The sequence below is a fragment of the Arvicanthis niloticus genome, chromosome 1 (genome assembly GCF_011762505.2).
Source record: "Arvicanthis niloticus isolate mArvNil1 chromosome 1, mArvNil1.pat.X, whole genome shotgun sequence".
Taxonomy (NCBI): domain Eukaryota; kingdom Metazoa; phylum Chordata; class Mammalia; order Rodentia; family Muridae; genus Arvicanthis; species Arvicanthis niloticus.
This window is the reverse complement of record NC_047658.1, coordinates 139,641,391-139,664,886: the sequence shown is the minus strand read 5'-3', so window position 1 is coordinate 139,664,886 and position 23,496 is coordinate 139,641,391. Positions and strand designations below refer to the sequence as shown.

At 46.8% G+C, this 23,496-nt stretch overlaps 1 protein-coding gene across 9 annotated transcripts in view; it reads left to right on the top strand.

The window, feature by feature from the left end:
- Window positions 1-1,437: 1,437 nt before the first annotated feature.
- Sgms1 (sphingomyelin synthase 1) overlaps window positions 1,438-23,496 on the top strand; it is a 247,928-nt gene continuing 225,869 nt past the window's right edge. For 4 of the 9 annotated variants that reach the window (XM_034498761.2, XM_076919098.1, XM_034498746.2 and 1 more), the window contains exon 1: window positions 2,729-2,871. The gene's annotated coding sequence lies outside the window, so the exon portion shown is untranslated. Of the gene's footprint in view, window positions 1,549-2,728; window positions 2,872-3,024; window positions 3,457-23,496 lie in introns of those variants that run through there. The other 5 variants (XM_076919151.1, XM_076919148.1, XM_076919143.1 and 2 more) reach the window with 3 other exon arrangements.

The window sequence follows — 23,496 nt, the reverse complement described above, 5'->3', positions numbered from 1 at the left end:
GTAACTAGAGTTTCAGATGGTTGTCAGTGGCAACATGGGGTGCTGGGAATTGAACTAGGGTCCTCTTCAAGAGCAGCAAGTACTCTTAACTGCTGAGCTATGTCTCTAGCCTCCTGTTAAGGTTCTTCACTGTTCAGTGGACTAGAAAAGGAACATTTTATGTTGATTAATTTTGACGGGGGGGGGGGCGGGGGGGGGGGAGGGGAGGGTTACAAAGAGTGACTGACTTAAAGACCACAACTAAACTGAAAAGTATGTCAACTCTGAAGCGTCTCTTATGACCATACCATTCAAATTACTTTAAAGGCTGGGATATCTCTTTAGATTGACAGCCAGCTATGTTATATTTACGTGTGCTTTTTCTAAGAATTACTTTTTGAAACTGGAGTGAAATTGGGAGTATAAAAGACTTCTATACCTTACCCTTTTCATGTATTATGAATACTCCTGAAACCAGGCATAGAAAAATCTGTTTTTTTTTCCCTATAAAACATTTCAAAAATACAGTGGAAAGAAAGAAAAAACTAAACGAACCCTATATTGACTGGGACACACTTGTAACAAGTGTGTGTGTGTGTGGGAGGGTGGGGGGAGAATTTAAAAGTCTGGATTCCTTGACCTGCCTTGCAGCAGCGTGCTTGCTTTGACCTTGGTTACAGCAAATGCAAAGTAACACTGCAAACAGCCAGCGGCTGTCCAGTACTTATTTCACAAGACAGAAGGCCTCCCTTTTACCTCTTAGGTGCAAACTGATGAAAATACCCAGCGGGGCTACTATAATCCCAGACCACTCCCTTGCTCTGGGTTGACACTCCAAATACAGCAGATTGTCAGTTGTCACTTAAAGGCAGTATGTGTCAAACCATCCTTTCTTATCTCCCTGAGAAGTGCGATAGCATAGTGTCCTAAGGTGAAGAGGCCAGAGGTGCAGGAGAGGACAAGACCTTAAGAGCTCACACAGGAGCAGACACATTTTTAATCCGATTTTTCACTGTGTTTGGGGGCAGAGGACGCTAAGTTTCCAGCGTCACACACGAAAACTGGTCTCTACAGCTTAGGGAAATCGGCCATTAGATTCACCTTGGGAGTTTGTTAACCAGATTTCAGTAAAGACCCCACTAGTGGCGTTTCTGATTCCGTAGGTCTAGGTGTGGTCGTGAATGTGCCGTTCTAAAGAATTCTTGGGTAGTGAGGTTGCGGGCCCAGAGATTTCAGAACCCCAGGTGACTAACACCATCGCCATCCAAGCTAACCAGCAGCAGGAGAGAAGCATGGAGGAGAGCGACGGCTGTCCAAACATCTTTCGCCACCTTCATCCTCTGTTGCCGGGAATGGGTCAGAACGGGAAAGCGGCAGGAGGAGCGATGCCGGCGCCTTAGGAACGGGAACTCCTCTCCCCAACTTCCGCCCCTGGGGAAAAGCACAAGCCATCAGCTCCAGAAGAGCGGCTCATCAATTCTCAGCCTTTAGTTTCTGGCTCTGGAGACAGCCCGACCTCCCGGTATCGCCGGAGCCTCTGCACCCGCGCTGCAGACGGGCGGACTGCAGGTGAGGGCGGGGACCTGGGCCTGGTGGGGAGGCGACTGGGAAGAGTCTGCCCGGATCCCGGACCGTTCTTCGCCTGCGGCCCGGGAAAGCTGAAGATGGCTGCTCAGGAGCTCGGCGGACAGTCACGTGTTACGCAGGCACTGCTGTTCCTGGTCCCCTCCCCGCCTCCCGTCCCCAGACCAGACCCTGCGGGTAGTGCGTCCAGGGCGACCCATGCCACGGCGGTACGAGCGGCCGGCCCAGAAGGCCGGAGCCACAGAAGGCAGCTGTCTCTGCCGCGCGATCACCGGCCCGGTACGGGGTTCCACTGCGCGAGCTGGAGGAAATCTGCTGGCGACCCGCACCCCGTGGGGCCATTGGGCATGCGCAGTGCTCCGGCCCTGGTGCGGCGCTCTCCAGGTTTTCGCCACAGCTCCGAGCGGCGGCGGGAGGTGGGGCCGGGACGGACTAGGGGGCCCGGTTCTTCCCGAGAACTCCTGGGCCTTCGTGCAGCCCGGCGCTGTGCGATTTAGGAAGCCGACAGACCCCCTGATTTTTCGGGGAAGATGGTAGTGTAAGGATTAGAGCTTCGGAAAATGTCCCGAAGAGTTTGAGGTCCATCCGTTTTTAAATGATCAATCATGAAGGAGTCACAAGTGTCGCAGCTCTTGGGCTTGGTGGGGAAGAAAATGCCAGTGTAGTTTGCCAACAGCTGTCCCAGATGGTAATTTCTCGAAGGCTGAGTTTGCGTTCCCAGCTTTCTGGCCGCTTTAGCCGCACAACTCTCGGGCTGGCTCCCAATTGGGCTTCTGATCCCGGAGGATGAAACCCACCATGTGGGCCCTTCCTCTTCTCGTAGATGGGGTGGGGAAGGGGGTAAGGGCCCGCATCTCCAGTTCCCGTTTCTAGAAACGAAAAGGACCCCCACCCCCCCAAGTCCCCACACCCCAGGGCAAGCTGTCCTGCGGGACTCAGCTGGGTCCCCGGCCGAGCGTCCGCGGTCCCCGCCCCCCGGCCGCCGGGAACACCCGGAGGAACGGACCAGCGTCGCGCGGGAAGCCGACCCGGCTCCGCCGCGGACTGGGCATGCTCGGCAGCCCGAGGTTCCAAATCAGAAGCCTTCTCGCCAGCTCGGCGGCGGCCCGAGCAGCGGCGGCGGGCTGCCGGCTGGACCGGAGCAGGGAGGGCCGGTTCGGGCGGGCTGCTCGTCCCGGGAGCCTGGCACGCGGACCGGAGAGCGGGATCGGGTGCGGAGCCGGCACGCCGCCCTTCCCGGGTTTCGTTCCGCGGCGGGGGGTTCGGCGCGTGGAAAGAATTCCGGCGGCTGCCACGACTCGCGTGCAAGTGAGTCGCGGGGCGGGGGTGGAGGGCCGACCTCCCGGTCCCGAGCGGCTGGATCTGACCCAGTCTCGCGGGCCGGGCCTGACCTCGGTGGACGGCGGTCGGGCAGCCCGGGCGAGGGGGCGTGAGCGCACACCGCGCGGTGTCGCGCGTACCTGGCGTGCGGTCCCCTGCGGCCGCTAGTGGGGGTGGGCGCGGGGGAGCGCTCTGGCGGCCGCGATCCCGGCTCCGAGGGGGCGGGCCGCCGGCGGGGCTCCCCCGCCAACTTGGGCGGGGAGGAAGGCGGAGGAGTCAGTGGGCACCTTTCCGAGGTGCTGCGTGCGGGCTGGAAGGCTGCCTGGTGTCACATTGGGGCGAGCGGACGGTAGCCGGGCCGGAGAGCCGGGGGCTGAGGACCTTTCAGGCAGAAGCCAGCCAGAGGTCCGGTGGTGCTTAGGGGTGGACCCCCCAAATCGCAGCCCCACCCCCACAACCCTGGGCAGCAGAGTGACAGTTGGTACCTCCTGGCCTGTTCCCAGCGGGCCAAGTGTCTGCGGCTTTGGGATTCCCTTCAGCACGGCCCCTCGATGACCCCCAACGGCCTAACAGGTGGGACCTCCCTTCCCGGAGGAGCGAGCCCCTTTCCCACTAGGCAGTGTAACAGCCCCTGGCTCGGGACTGTTTTGATACCTCGCTTGTCCTCGCCGCGTGGGGGTGTTAAAGGGTAAGGCCTGCAGGGGCATCTGCGTAGCTCTGGACGCGATTCGTTCAGAGAATGAGGGATCTGAGTGATCATAGGCGACTTGTCAAGGGCACATCAGCGGTAGCAGCGCTGCCTCGGTTCAGATCTTAGCCCACACTCCGACTGTCTTCCTCTGGTGGCCCGGGTGCCCTGGTCCATCTAACGGATTCTGGTTAACGCTTGATCCCTTTTGACTGTTGCGACAGTCAAAAGTAACAGTCAGGGTGAAGGATGCTGTGGACCTGGGGAGCTAAGAGAATCCGGGGCAGGTGCTTCTCAGATGTTTCGTTTCACCTTCAGACAGGAACGAGTTCAACGCTACACACATAAAAAAGACAGAAGGCTGGTTTCTGACGGGAAGTTTATTTTCTGTGTTCTGAGGCCTGCCTTGTGTCATAGCTCTCCCAAAATTTACTTTCTTCAGATTGGGGGTGGTTTTAGTTGGCTACCTGGTTGTGGACGTCGTGAATGCCTGTCTTGGTGTGCTGTCAACTCCATATGCCTTCTGGCACTAGGGGCTTAACATCAGCTATGGTGGGGGCCAAAGGAGCAGAAAGGAGTGAGATTGATGAGGTCTAATCCTGGTAGAAGTTGCCTTCGGTTTGGGAGGCAGTTTGGGTCTGAGGCAGGGAAGATGTCCAGGCGTTTCATTGGTCAGACTGTTAGGTGTCCAAGGAAAAAGCCAGCTGGGGTTGGGTGCTTATGTGGTCAGTTTTTTTTTTTTTTTAAGGGAAGCCCAGGGATGTTTGGTGATTCAGCAGGTGGCAGGTTTCCAGCTCTGAAGCCTTGCCTTGGCCGAGCAAGCCAGCAAGCAAGCTGCAGAGCCTGTGCCCGCAGCTGGCGGTGCCCAGCTTTGGGGGAAACCTCCGGGAGCAGCCTTCTTATGTGCACCAAGTCTTCTTTCCTTGTCTCACTTCCTGTTTCCTTCTGGATGCCCTGGTCCTTTGGCTTTCCTTAGTGGTCCTCTTAAACTATGGAGCACATTTTAACGTCTTCATCACAGACCTTCTGGGTAGAAGGAGGTGACCACCACTATCATTCAATTCAGATAGTTATTGTACAAAGTGAGTGCACCTCTTTTTCTGCTTCAGAGACCAAATGTTTTTATTGTTAGTAAAATAAATACTTTTCTGCCACTTGTCATTGACATTGAAGTACTTCAAATGCCAGGGAACTTAAAAAAAAAAACCACCCTCACTAATTCAACATATTAAGTTATTAAAGGCACACATTGTTTAAAATATCTTATTCAGAGAACTCTAGTGTCTTGCATAATGCCTGACCCGTTTGTAGCTTAGTAAATGCTTATTCATATTTAAAAACGTTTTTCATAACAGAAGAACACTAGAATTTACCACATTTCTCATTAATTTTTTTTATGTTTGTAAGTAGGATTCTTTCCTGAATAGTTTTAGAATAAAGAATGCACAACAATGTCTGTATATGTTGTGTGGGTTGGGCAATTAAAGACCCTTATGTGTTTTCCTAATTGCCCCTGGTTGACCATAAACATCTGTTTTACATCAAGAGCTGGATGCTCATCTTGTTCATATTTTCATTTTCAACTTGGGGCAGGTACTTCTCTGGAGCTGGAATCAAGGGCACTCTTTTGGTGCTAAGTCATAAAAACCTAAAGGAGGACTCGATGCTAGATGATGCTGTTTTTAACTAAAATGTGCTCCAGACACTTATCATATGTTCTTTGATAAAACCTCATTCCTTGCAAAGCATTTCAGGAAACCTGTAGGTTCCCAACTTTGTCATCCAGTGATAAGCACTGCTGTAGAAAAAGGTAAAGCCTGCTCAAGGACTGAGAAAACATGGTGCCCAGTGTTCTTCAGAGACAGGACAGATTACAGATGGCTATGTCTTTGCCTGTTCTGGGTGGTTGCAGTCTTTTTTTAGAACTATCTTGGTATGCATGGGTGTTAAAGATTTGGGCTTGTTGGTTCAAAAAAAAAGTATATATGCAAGGAGGAAAAAGGAGAGAGACTATAAATGCTTATTTATTGCTTCCTACAGTAAAGTACCTCATTTCACTAGCTGTGCAGAGCTTGTCGCCTCAGGGTACCCAATCGGGGGAAAATAGTCATTTTTTTTTTGTTGTTGTTAGTTTGGATCATTTTAGTTTGGTGTGAGGGACAGGGAATGAATGAAGGGGAAGAGAGGGCAGGTCCTGTGGCCAGGATGATGGCTGAGTTCTGTAGCTGTGGCAATAACTTCTGGTTTCAGTAAACCGAATTGCATGGCTAATGAACAGGTGTGGCTTAGTGTTTGCTAGGATGCTTTATCTTCATTCAGAGTCTTATCTCAACATGTATACACACCACTCACCTATGTAGAATGCAGCTATACACACACACACACACACACACACACACACACAGAGAGATATACAGAGATATACACAGGCTAAGAAGGGATACACATACATATAGGCACTTGTCTCTTTTGCCAAAATCCAAGAAGAACCCCAGCTTCTTTCTGATCTGTCAAAGAGAAAACTAGACCTCAATGGAATGTTGTTTTTTGGAGGTTTGAATTACGCCATGCTGTATTTGAGAAAGAATCCCTCTGCCTCAGTGGCCAGCTAGATGGAGCAGCTGTTTTAGGTCAGTGCAGGTGAGTGAGAACTTAGAATTTAGGTGCTTTTTCCCCCTTAGACATGGTCCGTTCTTGGCATCAGATCCTCTCACTGTACAAAGCCCCTTGCCTGGAGTCGGCCTCTCCATTTCCTTCCATGCCCTCTGCTGCAAGAGGAGTCTTCTCTCATGTAGTGAATGAGGTTTTGTGGGGGCGATACATATGAATATTGGTTAAAAATGTTGTGTTACTTGATGTGTTCTCTTCAGTTTGCATAAAGGGTGCTGAGGCTGTGGACCAGGGGTACAGTGCTTGCTCAGCATGCACAGGGTCCTGGGTTCCACTTGCAGTACTGCAAAAAGAAAGCACTTCAACCCTCCAGAAAACATTTGTCTTGGAAACATTCCAACATTTCCTGAGAGTTGACAGAATTTTTTTCAATATTTTATCAGGTAGTTTTGTGTAAGTTTGTGCTTGTTCTGTATACCGAGGTGATATGTGTATGTATATGTGTATGTATATGTATATCTCACTGTGTGTATGCAGTCATACATATACACATATTCATATATGTATATATGTATGTCTATGTGCATGCTAGTGTTAGAGGCATAACTCGTTTCCACCCTGTTTCCACAAGCAAAACTGAATGAAATGCTGGCTTCATTCTCTTACTGATCTCCAGACCAGCCTGCTCCCTACAAGGAATGTAGAGTCTAGACCTCCTGAATCAGAAAGCCTCAACTCAGAAGCTGCTGATCTGTGTTTTGACATGCCTAGTCTGGAGATTCTGTTGCAAGGGAACGTTGGAGACCTGATGCTCTAGGTGTCTACATCCAGGACCCTGCTCGGGGTGGCTGAGAAGTACAGTACCAGCACAGGTTGAATTACTTACTCCCGGAGCTGCTGAGCTGATTTCAGAGAGGATACTCACATCCTTGTTAGTGTTGGACATTAACTGTCTCTATAATCTACCAGTGTTTTGTGGCTAGCTAATGAGCTCTCATTGTTTTAATGTAAGGATTTATGTGATTCTTCGTGAATTGGGGTATTACTAATGTTATTTAGTTGTTATTCTGTTTCTTGGACCAGCTGTTCATTTTATCTTGTGTTCCTCCCATCTTATTCTCTATCCCCTCCCCCACATTAGAGTTTCTTTTCCCCCTTTTATTTTGTAAGACAGTATTACCAAGCCATTGATTAAACAGTGCATTCTTTCATAGTTTTGGTGAGGCTGCTTTGATTGTATATCATGTTTCCACATACATGAGACTTTGTCAATTTATCGAGAATTGTAATTTATGTAAACAAATCAATTTAAAATGTGTACTTTACTTTGGAAAGCTCTATTGAAAGTGCCACAGTGAAGATACCAAACATTTCTCTTAACCCCAGACTCCCTGGGTCCATGTTGGAGTCAGAACCTTCCTGTTAGACCCAGACTTGCGTAACCATTATAGCTTGGATTTCTTTAATTTTATGTAAATGGTCCATACTATATGATACTTTTTTTGTGTCTGGTTCCTTTCACTAAACATATTGAATTAAACAAAATATGATACAGGGTTTAAAATATCTCTTTTGAACTGTAACACAAGACATAGAACATAGCCTTCCCAGGCAATCTTCTTTGTGTAATTCAGTAGTGTGATTGTCCAGGTTGGGCAAGTGTCAACATGATCCCTTCATAGAATGTTGTCATCACCCCAAACCAAATCCCGACCTCTTAAGCTCAGCCTTCTAATCTTGAGATGCCTCAGGGGCTGGTATTTTGTTTAGTTCTTTCCCAGTGTTCTGCCGTTTCTGTGCCAAGCCTTTATTTCTTCATTAGAGTGTCGTACCCTGTTTGATAGAGTGGCATGGAGCCCTCTCTTTCTTAGACATTGGTTTGATTATACTTGGGTGTTTGCTCTTCCATATCCATTTTGGGATGCTTCTGAAGTTCTCAATAAAGTCTAGAAAACATGATTGGCAATCCTTGGGTTATAGTCTCAAGGAGAGACTTGACATTGTTTCTATTTTGATACTGTATGATATTGTCATCTCACTTAAAATAACCTTAAATAAAGTTTATGATTTTCTTTGTTATGGTAACACTTTTTCCTCATTATTGGCTTTGGAACTTAAATTCATGGACTTGTACATGCTAACCACATGCTAACCACATGCTAAACACATGCTAAACACATGGTGTACTACTGAGCTACCCTCCCAGATATGGGAACTTTTTTTTTTTTAAATAAAGGCCATATGTTTGGGTAGGGTTTGAGTTTAGATGCTATATTTTTCACAGTTGCTTTGCTGTTGTGACCAAACACCCAAGAGAAACAAGCTAAGAGCAGAGACATAGTTGCACTCAGGGTCCCTGAGCCTTCAGTCTGTGCTTGCTTTTATGGGGGCAGCAGGGGGAGGAGATCCCATCACGGCATACAGAAAGAATAAAGCTACCAGGAAGGGTTCAGGGACAACGTACCAAAAGGACTGCCTGGTGGCCTACCTCTTTCAGCTGTGGCCCACCACCCAAAGTTTTTAAAAGCTTCCATAATAGCTCTACCCCCTGGGGATCAAGCCTTCCACACACATGCCTGTGCTGAACATTACATACTAAGCCCTGGTAAGAGCCTTGTTCTACCTTATGAGTGTAGACAGAGGAAGGGTTTTGTGGACTGGTCTTTTAACAGTCTCTTTTGCCAGGCTTGAGTGACACTGGTGATGTGTTCCTCCTTCCCCTTTAAGGGTCCCAAGCTGCTCCTTCCTTAAGCCTGGGCCTGCATACCTGCTCTGTGGTGCTGCGGAGATACAGAGTGCAGATCTGGAACCAGAGCTGTTGCTCAGGGGGTGCTGATGTCATAGCCCACCCAACAGGAGCTTTAAATAGTCACCTTCAGCCTTTCACCTGCTTCTAACGATTTTCGACAAAGAAGTGTCAGGAAGGCAAAGTGAAGGAGACAGCCAGTTAAGTGTGTAGTAATCCCAATCTACATGTGAGAGCCTGGGCCTCTGCCTGCTTCCCAGAAAGTATGGATACTTCCAAGGAATTTTACAGTTGAGTGGGGAGGGATATACAGCTAATATACAAGAAGCAATTAGAGATGTCTCTGTGACAGACGGTATATAATTAGAGTTAAGTGCTACAGTGCCAGGAGAATTATGGGAGGAGAGAAAACCCCTCTTGAGTTTTTGTTTGGCTTGGATGGTATTGGAGTAGGGAGAAGAGAAAGGTGAAAACCAGTATAATTAACATTTGTATGGAGGACCATAAGGACCTTCTGCTGAACCACATGGTAATGGATGTCGCCTCTGGATTTTAAAAATGTTATTTTAAAAAATATTTAGTGTGTGTGTGTTTGCTTGCATGCATGTGCATCTCAGTGCATATGTGTAGGTCAAAAAAACAACTTACAGAAGTTGGTTCTCTTGATCCACTTTGTAGTTCCTGGAAAAGGAGCTCTGACTGTGAAGCTTAGTGGCAGGTGCTGTTGCCTTGCTGAACCATCTCACCAACCCCTGGGGCTGGATTCCGGTGTCTTAAAATCAGTATTCTGATAAGCAGTGATAGGTGGCTTGTCTCTATGTAGGGAACTAGTAGCTCTGCGTTCTGTGGTGGCTGAGAGCATTGTGTATGGAGCCAGAGTGTTTGGGTTTGGCTTCCTGCCTCACCAGGTAAGGGCTGTACACTGTGGTGGGTTATATGGACCATCTGTGTCTCGGACCCTACATTCTTTGATGGACCTAAGGACAGCAGCTACTATCCAGGGGTGTTGAGTAGTCATGAGAAAGATGTAAGCTCACATTTCTAAGGCCCCGAGTATCTACTACTGTGTCAGTTAGCTGTCTGTCCCCATGACAGAGTACCAGAGACTAGGATATCTCTGTCTTTTTTTCCTCCTCTTCTTCCTCTTTCTCCTCCTCCTCTTTCTCCTCCTCATCCTCCTCTTCTTCTTCTTCCTCTTCTTCTTCAGAGATAGGACCTTTCCATGTTACTTGGCCTCAAACTGAAGATTCTCCTGCTTTAGTCTTACAGGGGGTGCTGTGACAATGACCTTTGAAGGATGCCTTTGGGCTCCTGGTCTCAGTTTATGGCCATCTGGCTTGAGAAGAGGTTGTGTATCATGGCAGTGTCACTGGGACCTTGCTGCTGCCTCCCTTCAGTTCCCTGGTCTTTATGATCTCTGAAGAATCTGAAGGATTAAGGTGAGACACTCAGACCTTAATGTAGAAGGCAGGCAGAGTTTATTACTAATTTTTAAGGACTATTTATTACATAATACAGGAGGTAGACAGAGTACAGCAGACTCCACTCTTAAGGTGGAAGTACACAGTGACCTAAAGGACCATTGTGTTGATTTACATGATTTAACTTCTTACTAAAGCATCTAAAACAGATGGGCTTCCTTAGCCCGTTCTCCTGTACGGGTGATTGACGAGCTCACTTGTATAGAGTCTTATGGTGAGGGAGCAGTGCTATGTCCTCGCTCTTTATCAGAAAGATGCTGGGCTAGGTAATAACCTTGTAAGGCTTAGAACTCTTGGGACTAGGTTTAGATAGTTATCAGTTCATGACTTCTGGGAAGTTCAGGATTTGACCTCTCCCTCCAAGGTCAGAGATAAAGCTTGGGTTCCCTTCCTTTAGCCATTGAGCAAGAGGCGTAGGCTATAGGCCTTTTTGTACCTGCTGTTGATCACAAGGGCAGTGTCCAGCCCCTATATCCATCAAGTCTGCTGATCTCTGTCTTCCTAACAGTGGGAACTCATAATAGAGGAAGCTACTTACCTCACAGCAGCTAGGAAGGAAGAGAGAGAGAGGAAAGGGCTAGGGTGCTCAGAGCCCCATTGCAGGGGATGCTTCCCATGACCTAACTTCCTCTACTAAGACACAACTCTTAATCTCACCACTTCCCAAGTAGCATCCTAGTGTGGGACCCAACCTTCAAACATGGGCATCTGGGAGACAGTGGAGATCCAAACTTTAGTACCAATTAAAAACCATATAAATATTAGCCGCTGTTCTTTGCAAGTCTGTTGATAGTCCCGCAGTCTTTCTCTATTTTTTTTTTTTTTTTTGAGGTGTGTGAGGTTTCACACCCCAGCATTGGTTGGCTTTTGTCCAGAGGATCTGCTGGAGGGCTGTGTAGTCACTCCAGTGGCGTGGGCTTTCTCCATGTTGTTGGCTAACAAGGCAGGGCCAGGTCGTAGGCTGAACAAATAAGTGCCTGAGACATCAGTGTGCCAGGTATAGTGTGTGTTGTTCTGAATGTCTTTCCTCAGCACTCTGGAATGGAGTGGGTAGGAAAAAACCCAAGATGATGAGCATACAAGAAGTAAGGATTATTTTGCTGTCTTTCTAGTTCTGATGAGACCTTTGGGCAGACCTACAGTAAGGACAGGGATTCCTTGAGGGCTAATGCCAAACCAGCATGCATCTACCTTGATCCTTGGATGTGGATGTTGCTGTTCTCTTTTGGAGACAGGAAAGTGAGGGGCACATCATTCCCCTGAGGAAACAACAGGGGGAATATCCTGAAGAAGTTCACATTTGAGGTCCTGACAGTTGGCAAAAAACCAAACCAAACCAAACCAAACCAAACCAAACCAAACCAAACCAACCAAACACCAAAACCTCAAACCCCCAAACCAAAAAACCAGTGAGTGCTGTTGGTGAGGAATCAGCTTAGTTATGTCAGGGTGTGATACATAGGTTGTCCCAAGCTGGGTGTTCCCATGACCTTATGACCTTATGACCTTAGGTGTTTATCTGTCTGAGCTCATGGGCTTCAAGTTTCAGCTTGTGCCAGCTTCGCCACTGAGCTTGCTTGTAACTCTTGCTGAAGTAGGTACTTCGGGGCAGGTGGCAGCAGCCACTAGTGTGTTTGATGCTTCCTGGTTCCCAGGTGCTGCTGCCCCCACCCATCTGGGGACATGCTTTGGGAAGCACCACCCAAAGCCGTGTTGCAGCAGCCAGGGACCAACCTCTTCTACCTCACTAAAAAGTGTCCTTATGGGGTCCTGGCTATTTGGGGTGGCAGATCAGCCTCTGAGTCATGGCACTGTGGTACCCTGCTTCTCCGGAGCCTGTCATATGGCCAAGAGCAGTGGTAAACTGTGGCATCAACAATACCTGATAATGTAAGCATCCTCTGAGCGTGAGGTACCACTGGCAGCCTGTCCCAGGAAGGTGGCATCATTTGTTTTCCATCACCCCCTTCCACATGCCCAGATTAGGGGGTGCTTTCTGTCCACCGAATAGACCCATGGGAAAATGAAGCATAGATAATTAAAGATGCCTAGCTTAGCTGTGGGGCAGAAGGCAGGTTTGAGTACTGGTTGAACTGTGATGGCAAAGTGTTTGTAGCAAGAAAAAGCTTGGCACCTCTCAGAGAGAGGAGATAAGAGGGCTACCATGTGGGCACACTGCTACTATGGAGTCCTCAGGAAAGACACACAGCTGCAGTTATAGCAGGCTTGCTGCTTTGCAACTGACACTGCTCTTCCCCAGGTTGGCAGGGCCTACAGCTAAAACCGGAAGGAGCAGCTTTTAGCCCAGAAAAGGGTTTTCAAAAGAGACATGTCTTCAGGTAATGTCACCACTACATAGTGAGCCAGGTCACAGCTGTGCATCAGGGCCCCCTGGGACAGCGCTCTCCTGCTGCAGCTTCCCTGCATTTGGCAGAGTGTGCAGAAGGGAGCTGATGACATAGGATGGCAGCTTGCTGTGGGCGGAGCAGAAGCAATCTCCTGGGGGTGGGGAGTGCCTAGGAGGGTGGGACTTACCAGTGGTCATTGGCAAGAAGGACTTTTAGGCCAGGACTGTGCTCCTCCATCACCTGGAGAATCACAGAAACATTGCCAGGTCGCTCCTTTGTTTTTATAGATGCAGCCAGACCAGTTCCTAAGAATGTAAAGCTAGGAAAGATGCCTGACTTTTCTTTCAGTTTTGGTGTTAGTGTTAAATTGGACTGTCAGTGGCTGCACTTTCTCCCTTTCTTATCCCTGCCTCCTCCTCCTCCTCCTCCTCCTTCTCCAGTGTCCTTACAAATGAGGGCAGGCTGAGCCTGTGTGCTGGCCAAGTGGCTGGGGAACCTTGGGCCTCTGCTCGTGTGTTTGGAAGGGAAAATTTGGAACAGCTGAGTGCTGGCCATCCAGTCCCCAGATGTCATAGCTCCCTCCCTGTGACTGGGGCAGGCCTGAACAGTGCAGATTTACATCGGCAGCTGTTTACTATCCCTTTGAGAGTGAAACTGTTTATTTGAGAACCGTTTTCCATGGCCCCATTTTGCTTTGCTCATGCCCAAGCCGTTTGATAGAAACAGCAGTTAGAGGTTGATTTTTTTTCAGCTGTTACAGGTGTACATTTTGTAAGGGCGTTCTGAAAGGCCTCTGCAGGGAACACTTTTGGCTGTTAGCCAAAACCAGGGTGCCCCAGTCACCTGAGACGAGGGAGAGCAGGTGAGGGCGGCGATGGCAGATGTGCCTGGCTGCTGGGTCATACTTCAGACAGGAGAGAACTGAACTTTGCTATCAATGAGGGAGGTGGGGCCACAAGAGACCTCTGGGTAACTGGAAGTCAGATAGCAAGGACCCAGCAGTCTGGGTCTGAGGACTGGCAGGGAGTGACATAAAGAGCAGTGGCCTTGGACTCGTACCCTTTGGGGCTGTCCTCATGTGCAATGGAATATTAGCCACTATGGTACAAGAGTTGAGTGAAGACCCTTAGCCACGCCCATGGGGTGTAGCTGGGCATCACATAGTTGTAAAGGTGGCTGGGGGAAGTGGCAACAGAGGATCCTGCTAAGATTCCATGCTAGAGGAAGGTGTGCTGTGCCTTTCCTTTCGGGGTGATCTCCTGACCATTCAGTCATCCAGAGACTTGTGGAGTGAGACTTGGTGCTGTCGGACTAGACAGTCTTTGCTTCTCTGTACTCTGTTCTCTGCCCACACTACCCTTGCCTGTGACTTTACCATTGCTTGTCTCTGGTCACTTCTCACCTTGCAGTCTCTACTGCATGCATAGCAAGCCACCCGGTGAATACCCTGGCTCTCTTGAGAAGTCTTTGGTGGATGGCCGAAGTCTCTGACACTTCAGCTTTAGCTAATGTGGAGTGTATAGGTGTGGAGAAAACAAAGCCCAGGACACATGGAGTTTTCTCGATCATGGACAACCGGTAATAATTGAGGAAGCAAACAGGAGGCACATTAAGAGGTCAAGAGGTGACTCCTCATGCAGGGAACAGTGTGGGGACACATTGCCACCTATTCACGAGGTCTGAAGTTTGACATTTGCTTCAGTGCACAGAGACACCCGAGTTACTTTGGAAGGCCCTGCAAAGTTACTGGCTGTGGGATGGGCAGTAATCCAAGTTTCCTCGGGCTTCCAACCTGACCGATTCTCCCTTTGAGTCTCAGAACGGAAGCCATCAGAACTATCGGACCATCAAAACAGTCAGGACTTTTACTAGCTGTAAACGTGTACGCACCGTCCATCAGATGGACCTGGCAGCTCCCAGGTCTGTGGCTGAACTAGTAGACTCCACAGTGAGAGGTGCCATTTTGGGGTGTATTTAAGTGTATGTTTTGGGGGGCATAGTAGTTAAAGCGTTCATTGACTTCTCCGTGAAGATGTCTGAGGGCCAGTTGGGTGAAAAGTTAAAATCATACCCCTGAGTACTTGACCTTTGGGTTCTTCCTATTTTTTAGAGGGACTACTGGGAAGTGACTACCCGAGAGGGAGGAGGTGGACATGTTGAGAACCTCATAGGTCACACAGGGTTTATTTCTGTCTTGTGGATGGCGCAGGCTCAGTTTTCCCTAGAGGAAGTTTGAGCCAAGTGGTACAGTGGCCAATGGGGAAAGGGGCCATGATACACTGTTGTCCTGTTCTCTTAGGCAAAAAGAGGGCCTGAGCCGCTAGGAAGAGGGGTGGATGGTGCTCAGGGCTGCTGCTGCTCTTCAGTTTACTGTGTTCCATGGACCCTGGACTCCAGCCTGGAGGGGGCACTCTGTGACTTTTGTGGTCAGTGTCACGACTTTCCAACCCCGAGAAAGTTCCTGATTGTTGCCTTCAGATGAAGCAGTGTGGGGCGGCCTTTAAGAGTCATGGTGTAGTCGGGCGGCGGTGGTGCACGCCTTTAATCCCAGCACTTGAGAGGCAGAGGCAGGTGGATTTCTGAGTTCGAGGTCAGCCTGGTCTACAGAGTGAGTTCCAGGACAGCCAGGACTACACAGAGAAACCCTGTCTCGAAAAACAAAAAAACAAAAACAAAAACAAAAAAAAAAAAAAAAGAAAAAAAAAAGAGTCATGGTGTAGACACTAGACACGGACTCTCTGACTCAGCCATTCTGTCTATAGGGGTTTAATTTAAAGAAGCAGTCAAGATCAGTCTTAATGAGTGATGCACAGTTGGAAGCCTAACACCCAACTGTGGGGTTGGTTAAGCACATTGGTCCATCACATAACAGGCACAGTTGGAAGCCTAACACCCAACTGTGGGGTTGGTTAAGCATATTGGTCCATCACATAACAGGTGAGCGGCAAACCTTAAAAACACACCTATGAGAACAAGGTGTTCTGAAAGCATCACTGGATGTAAAATGCATATATCCTTCTTTTGTTAAAAACTAAACTATTGATGGGACATTGGGTGGGTGTCTATGTAAGCCAATGATGAAGCAAGGTTTTTACTTAGCTTTAGTCTAACAGGGAGTCAGGCCTTTGACTTGGCCTTACTAATCTCCTGTGACTCTCATCGCAGAATAGCAAGTATGATTTGCTTGCCAATGTTTCTACGGTCTGTCTCCCCGTTTCAGAGGTGTCTCTGTTTACGTGGCTGGATATTCATCCTGACGACTTTGCCATAGCCGAGGTGTTACTTGTATTATAGATGAGTGCTCTCCTCTTGCCCTCTTTCCCTTTTACGCCAGGCTCTGAGTACAGGGTGGATACTCAAGTCTTTGTGAATACTGACCCAGGAGCCACAGCTTGTCTCTACCAAGGTTCCGAGGGCAGCTCCTTAGTGACTGACTTTTTAGCCCACTTCTCAATTTTTTTTTTTTTTGACCCCTTCATTTTCCACGCCCACTTACAGAACATGGAAAACACTGTAGTTGCACCCTTGGTGCCTGCAGTGACTGGCTTCTGCTGTGTTTTTGTATACACATATCCCTCCTTTTTCCCCTATAAATATTGAATGCGCACCAAGTGAGCACATTACCTATGGACAGCGGAGTGCCCAGACGATCAACACAGGCAAAGCCGAATCCTGCTACACTGGAGCACACTGTCAATACAATTCTGAAACCTCATATGCATTCTTCCTGTTTTAGGGCTCAGGTCCTGGTAGGCTTTGATGTTGTAGTGTAGTATCTTAATTTCCTAGCTGATATGATCCGTGTAGGGAGCGTGTAACACTGGGTGGAGGCTGAATCTGAGCTGGGGGTTGCAGGAGATCAAAGCTTTTGCTTGATTTTGAGCTGTTGTTTTGGGTGGCTGTGCCAATATACTAAACTGAGAGTGTCAGTTTGTCTCAAAGCCTCTAAAGTTTTGTTATGGAAGTGAGTTTGCACCCATTTAGAAATGGTTTGTTTCGGTAACCCCTCACTCCTTCTTGTGCTCTGCTGAGGGAGACTGTGTTTGGATAGTTTCAGAGACAGAAGTGAGATTGTGGTCCTGAACTTGTGTCATTGTTTTGTTTTTTCCCCTGATGGTTTTTTGTGAGCTCTTGCTGCTTCCCACAGCCAGTTAGGAGGGAACAGTGTCTGTCCTTCAGCCTTGGCTCTGAACCATGGCAGTGCATTGGGACAATGCATTCAAGATAACAGAACTGTTTTCCTGACTCTCTCTCCATCTGTATCTCTGCATTCACAGCCTGCAGCTAGCTCCAGCATCTTCCCTAAGAAGGATGACAGATTCCTCGCAGGGATAACACGCAGGAATGTTGCTCTTGTGTGTCCCCAGTGGGCTGGACTTGCTGTATGCAGGTGTTGCTTATGAGCAAGCTCTTTGGGATTGTCAGAGAACGTGCTGCACAGTGCTAGAATTTTCTTACATTGAATCAGACCCAAGACACTCAAACAGCTGCCACATCTTTGAACATCTCATGCAAATATGTACAGAGTCTCTCTGCCTGGAGTCCTGTTCGTTGTTGGCTGGAGTTTTTGTTTTTCTTAGATATGTCTGGAGTGCCCACCAACATGGGAAAGTGTCTTCAGATGTCAACATACATGCTGCCATGCTGGGCCTTGGTCTTATTACCCAAGCCCGCTGATGTCGTGGCCTTTGTCACTGCAGTCACTGCTAACATGTGGAGAGAACTTTCTGCTCTTTGCTTCCCAGGCTAAGACTGAAGATTAAATTTGGCCACATATGAGATGGAAGACAAGATTGAGGCCAGCCTGTGCTACACTGCCAGACCCTGCCGCAAAATCAAAGCATAATAAGAAAGTACATGTTTATGTAGTTTCAAAATATAATAATTCTATGATGTGACTGAAATTACTCTTAATAGTTTTTCTTTGAAAAATACGATTATCTTTGGGTTTCAAAAGCTGAAGTAAAATAAATACACAGGCATAAAATTTACCATTTTAGTTATTTTAGGTATATAATTTAGGGAATTGAGTGCATTATATGGTTAAACAGTGATCACCATTGTCTATCTACAGAGCATTATAGCACCTGAAAGCCCATACTCTGTAAATGGTTCTCATCCTCTGTTCCGCACAGCCTGTGGCAGCTACGGCTTTACGTTGCGTGTCCTGAATTTGACTATCTTATACACTCATTATATGGATTATATAGTATTTTCCCTTACACCTAACTTGTTTTTCTTAGCAAACTGCTTTCAGGGTTAATCTATATTGTAGCATGTATTCAGATTTCCCCCTTTAAAAGCTAAGGAGTATTTCCTAACATCTGTATAACATCTATGTACCACATTTAAACGAGCATAGATGAGTGTGCCAGAGCATATGAACATGACTTTGTATACATGCTCATTTGAATCAACCTCTCAGTAAACCAAAGTGCTTCCTAAGAGAGATGCTTCTTCTTTTCTTCTTTCAGATTGATTTATTTTTATGTGCATTGGTGCTCTGCCTGTGTCCTGGGCAAGAATGTCAGATCCTCTGGAACTGGAGTTACAGACAGTTGTGAGCTGCCATGTGGGTGCTGGGAATTGAACCCCAGACCCTCATGGAAGAGCAGCCAGTGCTCTTAACTGCTGAGCCATCTCTCCAGCCCCGAATGGGTGCTTCATAGTGATTGGTCATTTCACCCAATTTGGTTCCAGGCATCAGAACACACAGACACTTTGAACAGTGTTGAGTTGATGGCCCTCGTGTTGCCTGAGGTGGAAGCAGCGCTGCAGTCTGTGGATGACTTTTCCCAGCACACTTGGCAGCAGCTTTGAGCCAGGCCAGTCAGCCTTCTTGGAAATCAGCCTGGTGTTTTCTTATCATTTGCTTTGACAGCTCTTGCCTGTCAGTACCTCAAGAGGAGAAATCTGGCAATAGCATTTGCTTCCTCAGTCCGGTCTTTGATGATTAAGCTCTCAGCAGACCTGTGTGGGGCTGCAGATAGGAGTTGCAGGGCTTGTGCATCTGCGAGCTTGTGTTGGGGCAGAGCATCGGGCTTTCTGCAAAGGATGATAATGGGTTCTGGCAGGGCTGAGGTTCTGGCCTACATGGTGTGTTTGGACAGCAAACATCTTGGTTTTTCTCCAAATCTGTGTAATAAGGGAGGCTAGATGGAGACCCGAGAGCACCAGATGCCCCTCCTCCTCATCCATGGGAGGTCTAGAGGTTTGGCTATAGTCCACCTTTCTGTGCTTGTAGATAGATTTTGTGGACTTACAGGAAATTGAGATTAAGTTCTTACCTTGTAGGGAAAGAAAGTGTGGTGCTTTGTACTTTTATAGGCCTGATAATAATCAAATGTGGCTATCTGTCATCATGAAAAATACACCAGTCAACCATGTATTTGTTTATACTGCCTACATTTTCTTCATTTTTCTTTCTGTTTACATGTTCTAAAGGCATATGAGTGTCCTTAAGAATGGACACTCAAAACAGTATGGAGGCCCGTACTGTTTACTGGGAGCATTGCAGATAGCGTTTTTATATTAAAGGTCTGTTTTCAGGCTGTATGGTATATATGTGTGTGCAAATTTGTTTCATTTTTAGTATTTATTTTGTGTGGGCTCATATGCATGTAGAGGTAATAGGACGGCTTGTGCTGTGTGGCAGGGGTTGGTTTTCTTCTACCATGTAGGTTCTGGGGATCCAACCCAGGTCACGAGACCCATGGAGCACTTTTACTGGCTGAACCATTTGAGCAGCTCTAATTAATGAGTTGACAATTAGAGTTAATCAATTTTGGTGCTAAGAATGGAATTCAGGGCCCTGTGCTCCTGTGCTGTGCTCCCAACCTTGATATGACTTCTGGTCCTACCATGTTGAGTGGCTCATCCTCTTCCTCTTTGATGGTCCCGAGTACCCTAATGTTTCCTTCTCCCCTCTGGGTGTGTGAGTCTCAGCATTTCCGGTTGTGGTAGCTTCTTTATTATAATCCTTGTTTTAGGCCCTGCTCCTGTCGCTTCTGTCTGCGTTGTACCTCTAACTGTGTCCTACCATTCAGTCCTCAACCCTGGTATATGCAGGCTGCAGGCTGCAATGTAGAATGCCATGTGGCCCATGTCGGCACATACATACTTGTGTGGGTAGATGGGTTCTTTTTCTGTTGGGTGGGGGTTTCAGGAGAGTGAAAGGCTAAGCCAGGGTTCTCAACCTTCCTAATGCTGCAGCCCTTAAATACAGTTCCTCGTGTTGTGGCGACCCCCAGCCATAAAATTATTTTAACTACTACTTCCTAACTGTAACTGTGCTACTCTTATGAATTGTAATGTAGACATCTGTGTTTTCCGATGGTCTTAGGCAACCCCTGTGAAAGGGTCGTTTGATCCTCAAAAGGGATCTCGACCCACAGATGGAGAACCATTGGCCTTACTGGGAAAGAGAGGGCTTTGGTAATGTGTTTTGTGTATTGTATGTGCATGTGCATGTGCATGTGCATGTGCATGTGTGGAAGTCAGAAGACAACTTTGAGTAGTGTTTCTTAAGAACAGTTCATGTTGTTTTCTGAGACAGGGCCTCTGACTGTCCAGGGGCTCTCCATGTAGGTTGGCTGGGGCCCCTGGCCTGATAATGTGGTTTTGAGTAAAAAGTGTCCTTACTGTCCAGGACATAGAGCTAGGACAGCTTAGCTTTTAAGCTTAAGACTCGGTGGGAGGGGAGCATGGAAAAAGCACAGAGCTTTTAGTTTTGTGCCAAAGCCTCTATTTTGGGAATAAACTCTGCAGGTCAGAAATATTGATGTGAACATTAAATCCATTTTTTACCATTTTCTTGTTCTATATTTTACTTCCAGAATAGTTAATGCAGCTCCTACTGGGATAAACAGTAGCATATATTTCAAGCTTTATGCTATTCCTAATTTTTAAAAATTTGGTAAATAATATTTCAATATGCTTACTTTTGTCTTGCTTCTTTGTCTTCATGTAGAAGACAGAGTTTTGCATACTTTCACAGTAACAAGTGTTGAAAATAAACAGCACTGGAGAATTTCTTTCTTTTCCTTTTTTCCTTCTTTCCTTCTTTCCTTTCTTTCTTTCTTTCTTTCTTTCTTTCTTTCTTTCTTTCTTTCTTTCTTTCTTTCTTTTTTTTGGTGGAACATATAGTTCAGTGGTAGAGCCTAGCATACACAGGACGGTCAGTTTGATTGCCAACGCCATACAAAACAAAGCAAAATAAAACAAACATGCTTCAGCTGGATTTGATTGTAGGCACTTGCAATTCCAGAATTTGGGAGGTTGAGACAGGAGGATCACACAAGTTTGAGGTCATCCAGGGGTTACTCAGTAAGACTGTATGTAGTTCACAGAAACAGACAAAATTAAAGAGAGCTATTACTTTTAATTTTCTCATATTTTGTTGCTAATCATAACTTTAGTGTCCCTTCAAATGTCAAAATTAGAGAGAAAGAGAGAGAGAGAGAGAGAGAGAGAGAGAGAAATTTGTGCTATGCCCGGGGTGCCATCTCTAGCATTGCTAAGGGAAAAAGAAAAAAAAAAAAAAAAAAAACCACCACCACCACCACCACCAAAAAAACCAAGCCAATCTTGAAAGTGGCACAACTACAGTGCTTCTAGCTTCTTACAATCTTTACCCTCAAACGTCCCCGCCCCTTCCTTCTCTGTCCGTGGTGCTGGGGATCGAACCCAGAACTTTGTGTATGACAGGCATTCCTCCCACCACTTAGCCGCAACCTCAGCATCACACAGTTTTGTTTCTGTTGCCCTAAGTTAACATTTGGAAGTACCATCCTTTACATTGTTTATCTCAGGACTAATTTCTTGGATTTTCTTTTCAATTTATACAGATGCCTGCTAGAGATTTCTTTCTTGATGAGGTTCAGTCATTTGTAGAGCTCAGAAGTAGATGAGAACCAAGAGAGAGAAATGTCAGACAGTGGGAGGGATGTGTTATGGTGTAAGGAAAGCAAAACCGAGGTGTTGGCACTTAAAGATGAGATTGGATGGCAGCCCTGTCAGTCACCAACAGTGGGTGCTTAGCAACGTCTGTAGATGATGAGCAAATGGTTTGAGGTCTTGCACATTAATCTCATCTGTGAAGGGGCTAATGCCGACCTACAGGATTATTATGGAGTCAGGTTTAGACCAGGGCGTTGTGCATGTTGAGGTCTCCTGAGGCAAAAGTACATGAGAATGTAGTTATACTTCTGTTATCTTCTTCTATTACTGTTCAAAGGATGTGGAGGTAGAGATACAGACTGTTTAGCTTCACTGAGAATAAGTTTTTTACAAAAACATTTATTTTTAAATTATGTATACATTCGTGTTTGTTGGCATATACATGTAAGGGCTGGCACACTTGAGGCCAGAGGTGACTAATGCCCTGGAGCTAGAGTCACAGGCAGTTGTGAGCTGCCTGATGTGGTTTCAGGGGAATGAGATCATGTCCTTTGCAAGAACGGTACACGATCCTAACCCCTGAACAATCTCTGCAGCCCTTGAGAGCCTTTTCTTGTTATTCAGTTGAGTTCTGTTGGCTGGACTTGTTCGTTTCCACCCCATCCCCCCAAACCCTATCTTCTGATTGCTTTTTCTGCTGTGAAGCATTATGTTAAAAAGAAGATTACAGTAAAAATTTCTCTATTCAGAATTCTTGGAAATGAGTTAGCTTGGCAAGAACCTTCCCCCAGAGAGCAGACGCTTTACATTTCATTTTTTCTCACTAAAGACTATTTTTCATCTCTAAAATATATTAGATGTTGAGAAAAATTGGGCCTAAAATGCATTCAACAAACATCTGAACCCAGTTTCATCAATATGAATATTTGGATGTGTTTACTTTACATACACACACACACACATATACAAAGTATTTATAGTGTGTGTGTATTATATATAATGCATTTTCACAAGAATATAAGCTGGGAGACTGTAGTGGTTTGAGTGAAAATCACATCCATAGGCTTTATGTGTTTGAATATTTTGTCCTTGGTGGTGGAACAGTTTCAGAAGGATTAGGAGGTGTGGCCTTGTTGGAGGAGGTGTGTCACTGGGGGAGGCCTTTGAGATTTCAAGAGACTCACACCATTTTCAGTGAGCTCTCTCTTCCTTCAGCCTGAGGTTTGAGATAATGGGCTCTCAGCTATTCCTGCCACAATGCCATTGCTCCACGTCATGGACTCTAAACCCTCAAGAACAGTAAGTCCAATTAAACACTCCTTTATAAGTTGCCTTTGTCATGTTGTTTCATCACAACAACAGAAAAGTAACTAACACACAGAACTTGCTGTCTGGGCACTGCTCTCTAATACTTAAGACAGAGACCAGTGAGTGTCAGGCTCGAAGTAAACACAGTGCTTACAATTCTACCACCGTTTCCTTTCTTTCCCAAGATGTAATCCCAACTCAGACAGCTGTTGCACCGGAACACGCTAGGTTCTGACAGTGACACTATTGGCCCCTAATAAGAACTACCCTCAAGGACTGCATTTCAGTGCCATGATCCAAGGTAGGAAAAATGAGTTCAGAAGTAGCTATTACGAGCTGCTGTGGGTTCATACTTGTAATGCAGCACCTGGAGGTGATGACAGGAAGATCAGAAATTCAAGGTCACTCTCAGTACATAGTGAGTTTGAGGCTGGCCTGTGCTACACATGGCTCTGCCTTGAGAAAGAGAAGGGGGAAAAAAAAGGAACTGTATAGAAACCAGAACATTCTGTGTAAGCCATAGGATATCTGGCT